Consider the following 5,871-nt stretch of genomic DNA (forward strand, 5'->3'; position numbering starts at 1 on the left):
CAGTATTGGAAAATCCAGTGTCTAATTTGTAGTGACCCAAATTGCTGGCATAAGAAGAATTTTATGTTTTCTTTATTCGTGTATAGGATGGGGTCATCACTGGCAAGACTGGCATTTCTTAGTCATCTCTAATTGCACCTTGAGCTGATTGGTTGTCTCGGCAATTTCAAAGGGCAGTTAAGACTCAATGACTTTGCTGCAGATCTGGATTCATATGGAGCCCGGATTGCATAGAGGGCATTAATTAACAACGCTACATAGCTATCATTATACCGGCTTTTAATTTAAAATTTAACTGAATTTAAATCTCACCATCTGCCATAGTGTAATTTGCACCAACATTCCCGGAACATTAGCCCAGGCCTCGAGTTTGTCACTCCAGTGACATCACAATTCTATTCTTCAATGGACAGACAACAACATGGATACAAACTGGTTCCACTGACCGCAGTAATTCCTAAATTACTCTCCTTCTCCCATTGTCTACCTAGAGTGATCCTGTTTCATATTGTTGGTTTATTTGCCAATTCGTCTGCTATTTGTCTATCTTAACTATTCCTATCTTAAATTCATATGTTTTTGTTTGTTTCACACATAATTTGCATCGTATGTAAAATCAGTGCTAAAAAATGTCAGGCAGTTCCTTTCTGGAAAGACAAGAGTTTTCATCAGATACTCCCCAGCTCTAGGCAGAGACACCACTCCCATTAAGCATAATCTTTAATCCAGTCAGTGAACTAGCAAGTCCCACATTTTCAAGTTTAATGTTAAAGTAAAAATCTTGATTTCAGAACTGTACATGGATAAATGATTACCTGACGCAGGGTCTGATGAAGAGCACGAGTTGTCCCTGTCAAGGAACCAGACCTAGACAAATGAACTGAGTTCTCCTGATAAACTAAGACCAGTAGGTTTATATTACCATCTGGGACTTCTGAAATGTTGGGAATATCAAGCGAATTGGGAGTTAGAATTTTGAAGCAACAGTGGCAGCTGAAGGGGTTTCTCCCAAAGGACAAGAGTTGGGGGCTAAAGGAAACTGGGAAAGAAGGAGAATGGCCTAGGTACGTGTATATTGTTTTAACAGATCGACTTCAGGCACAATAGGGCTGCATTGTTGCTCGGGTGCTCTGGTGATGTTATTGGGAGTCCCCAGTTTAAATATCTGAATGGACCTAACTGACTCCACATACAACTCTTGCAGGCACTAAATGTGTTTAATGCATTGTCTCTGCAGGTTAAATGCTCCATCTACATAACTGGTATGACATTTAAGATTGCTTTTGTGTTGAAGTTAATACATGGATTGAAATTCACATATCTCATCACCAAATGATATGCTATTGCCATTGCATTTTGGCCTCAAGACTAAGTTCTGTAAATATCACCATTACAGCAGGCGATAGATTGCCTGGTCTAATGTGAACAATCTGACTTCTGCAAAGAGATAAGTTCATACCTCTAAGAAAAAATTGAAATTGTGCAGTTAAATTTCCTTGAAGCAAAGTAGTCATCCTCTTGGACCTCTATCCTTTTTGCAAATTAGTTCACAATCTCAGTACTGATTGGTGAAAACAAATGGAACATATTTACAAGGCAACGGGATGGTTACATTGTTACTGAATGTGGACTTTGAGCTCACCATCCAATTTCCACCCTAACTGTGTGCCTCCACCTAATACAAACTTATAGCAGCATATGTAACTAGGCCACCTTCCATTCCTAGTGAATGCTTTCTTTTATCAAAACAAAAACCATAACATTTTCCTTCATTTCACCTTATCTTGAAATTCAGACAAAATTACTGACAAATTTAAATTCCATATGAAAGATCTGCAGAGATATGATCATTTGAGTATAATGCCTTCATAGTAATACTATGAAACGTTTATGCCTTCATATGAATGAGGCATAACATATGGGTTTAATAAAACAAAATTGTATTGTCTAGTGTCTGGTTTTGCCTCGTGGCTAACTGCACAGTTTAGGTTTTCATTATGCGCGTAGTTGCTCATAGATTATTTTCAAGTGAACTGATCTAGTTTCCATTCATCTCTGTATTTAACTTCATCCTATTTGTCTGTCTCTTTTACTTTCACTGAATTAGATTGTTATTCAACTCCTTTTCTAAACCTAACCAATCATTAAACTATTTATAACACAACAATTATAAACTGATCTATCCAGTGCAGTCGATGATACAGGTTGGTCCTCAATGTAAATATTGCGTTGTTTCTTCAAATTCCTTGTTTGACAAATCAGCATCTTGAGTGATAATTTCTGTGCTTAAGAAAAATAATTCTGCAGTGAAATGTTTGAGCAGGTAGGCAAGTTGCAATATTCTGTTTTTGAACTACGGAGTTTACAGTGCATATCAAACCACTCTGAAAATTCTTCCATGTCATATTCAGATCAGAAGATGTGCTGCAGAATATTTTATAAATAAGCTGATGTGAGGGCAGCGGGCCCATTTTAACTCAATCAAAACTTTTCACTTACACAGTGTTAAATATGTCTCTAGCAGAAGATGCAACAATATTCCTGAGAGTGGTCTATGATAACAGTTTGATGTTACAGGGCAATGATTAATTGACTAGTTCCTGATTTGTCATTTATTTTAATCAGTTGTGATAATTATGTACTATTTACATATTGGTGCATGAAATACTTGGAAAACTAATTAGCAAAGTGGAATCAAGTTGTATTGCCAGATATTATATTTAAAATAAGAAAAACAGAAACTCTCAGCAGATCAGGCAGCAAGTATAAATAGAGATGGAGTTTCAGGTTTCAGGTCAGTGATCTTTCATCAGAACCAGAGAAAGTTAGAGATGTCATAGTTTTTGAGCAATGGGTCATTCTCATACTGCCTGACCACCCAAGCCTTTCCATCATTGTCTTGTATTTTAATCTTGTAACCTTATATTTCAGATTTCCACATTATTTAGCATTTTATGGATATTTAAAATGTTGCTTGTGTTCTCAACAATTGAAAGATATTTTATTTGCACCAAAACATAATTTCATATAACTCATCACAGATGGGCTTTTTCCATCATGCAGAAAACTTGCCTTTAGGGCAACGACCTTACCATCACATGTTCTTTAAAACATTCCATAGATTTTCTCTGGTTGTTACAGTGCTGTTTCAAATTAGAGCTGATATCAGAATGAAAATTTAATCTTATCCAAGCTCTGAAGAAGAAGTTTTTGAAAAATCTGCAGCTTTTTGGCTTTGCTTTAGAATGATAAATGAATCCAATAGCATTTGTGACCAGTGAAGATGATCACTTGCAAATGATCTGTGTTGACAATGCATTGTATAAGAGAGAACTGGAGGTGAGGTTGTGTGTGTGACCAGTAGAGATAATGGCCTGTGAGTCACCAGTGAGGAAGATGTTGGTTGTGATGTAAACAAGGCATAATATATGTCATTAACATTTAGAAATTTGGAATTTTAGAATAGAGACAGATGTGTGGTTTCATCTGGAACAGCATGTTCACCCCTTTTGTGTTTTTTATTGCTTACGTGCATGCTGTCATTTTATGATCCTTCCAAGAGATCTTCCCTCCTCACTCCCATAGTTAATTACTTTACACCCCCACCTCATCTTCTTTTCCCCCACTATATTTTGCCAGAATATCCTTTAGCCAGGAATATTATCTACCAATCCTGCCCACCTTTCAGTCAAATCTCAGTCAAAGCTAGGATATCGTACATCAACATGCCTGTCTGTGCTCTCAGCTCAACTCTCTTAATCCTCACATTACATTACATTAACATATATTCCATTTATTTTTGCGAAACGACCTTCTTTCATAACTAATCTATGATTTCTCTGCCTTCCATGCTTGCTTCTAACTTTCTGATTCCACATTAGCTTCTCTCTCCTCTGAATGATGTTTCAAAATCCTAAATGAAAACCGAAAGAACTGCGGATGCTGTAAGTCAGAAACGAAAACAAAGTTGCTGGAAAAGCTCAGCAGGTCTGGCAGCATCTGTGAAGGAAAAAAAGAGGTGACCCTTGGGTCACCAGACCCGAAACATTAACTCTTTTTTCTTTCACAGATGCTGCCAGACCTGCTGAGCTTTTCCAGCAACTTCTCTTTTTGTTTCAAGATCCTATCTCACTGCCAATCTAGTTTAAATCTACCCAAAAAGCATGAGCAAATCTCCTCATCCCATTCCTGTTCAGAGTGCCATGGGCTTGGCTCTGACTCACCCTCAGTGTTTTCCAAGGCCAGAAAATGGTCTGTATGTATGATGCACTCAGGAGATTCTCTCAATACCTGCCCTAGTTTCCCTCTTCTGTCTGGCAGGCTCTCATTGCCTCTCTGCCTGGACTTCCTAAAGCTGCAGGGTGATCACACCCTGAAATGCATTATCCACAACTCTAGACAACAAGGTGTAGAGCTGGATGAACACAGCAGGCCAAGCAGCATCATAGGAGCAGAAAGGCTGATGTTTCGGGCCTAGACCCTTCATCAGAAATGGGGGAGGGGAAGGGGGTTCTGAAATAAATAGACAGAGAGGGGGAGGCGGAGAGAAGATGGATAGAGGAGAGGATAGGTGGAGAGGAAACAAACAGGTCGAAGAGGGGGGGATGGAGCCAGTAAAGGTGAGTGTAGATGGGGAGTTAGGGAGGGGATAGGTCAGTCCAGGGAGGACGGACAGGTCAAGGGGGCGGGATGAGGTTAGTAGGTAGGAGATGGGGGTGCGGCTTGAGGTGGGAGGAGGGGATAGGTGGGAGGAAGAACAGGTTAGGGAGGCGGGGACAAGATGGACTGGTTTTGGGATGCGGTAGGGGGAGGGGAGATTTTGAAACTTGTGAAATCCACATTGATACCATTGGGCTGCAGGGTTCCCAAGTGGAATATGAGTTGCTGTTCCTGCAACCTTCGGGTGGCATCGTTGTGACACTGCAGGAGGCCCAGGATGGACATGTCGTCTGAGGAATGGGAGGGGGAGTTGAAATGGTTCGCGACTGGGAGGTGCAATTGTTTATTGCGAACCGAGCAAAGGTGTTCTGCAAAGCGGTCCCCGAGCCTCCGCTTGGTTTCCCCGATGTAGAGGAGGCCACAACGGGTACAGCGGATGCAGTATACCACATTGGCAGATGTGCAGGTGAACATCTGCTTGATGTGGAAAGTCTTCTTGGGGCCTGGGATGGGGGTGAGGGAGGAGGTATGGGGGCAGATGGAGCACTTCCTGCGGTTGCAGGGGAAAGTGCCGGGTGTGGTGGGACTGGAGGGGAGTGTGGAGCGGACAAGGGATTCACGGAGAGAGTGGTCCCTCCGGAAAGCAGATAAGGGTGGGGAGGGAAAGATGTCTTTGGTGGTGGGGTCGGATTGCAGATGGCGGAAGTGTCGGAGGATGATGCGTTGGATCCGGAGGTTGGTGGGGTGGCACGTGAGGATGAGGGGGATTCTTTTTTAGTTCTTATTGCATGGAAGGGGTGTGAGGGATGAGTTGCGGGAAATGTGGGAACAAGGTTGAGGGCGTTCTCGACCACTGGTGGGGGGAAGTTACGGTCCTTGAAAAATGAGGACAACTGAGATGTACGGGAGTGGAATGCCTCATCCTGTGAGCAGATGCGGCAGAGGCGAAGGAATTGGGAATAGGGGATGGCATTTTTGCAGGAAGGTGGGTGGGAGGAGGAGTATTCTAGGTAGCTGTGGGAGTCGGTGGGCTTGAAATGAATATCGGTTTCTAGGTGGTTGCCCGAGATGGAGACAGAGAGGTCCAGGAAGGGGAAAGAGGTGTTAGAGATGGTCCAGGTAAACTTAAGGTTGGGTTGGAAGGTGTTGGTGAAGTGGATGAACTGTTCGAGCTCCTCGTGGGAGCACGAGGCGGCGCCGATACAGTCAACA

The sequence above is a fragment of the Rhincodon typus genome, chromosome 22, assembly GCF_021869965.1.
Source record: "Rhincodon typus isolate 14 chromosome 22, sRhiTyp1.1, whole genome shotgun sequence".
Lineage (NCBI taxonomy): Eukaryota > Metazoa > Chordata > Chondrichthyes > Orectolobiformes > Rhincodontidae > Rhincodon > Rhincodon typus.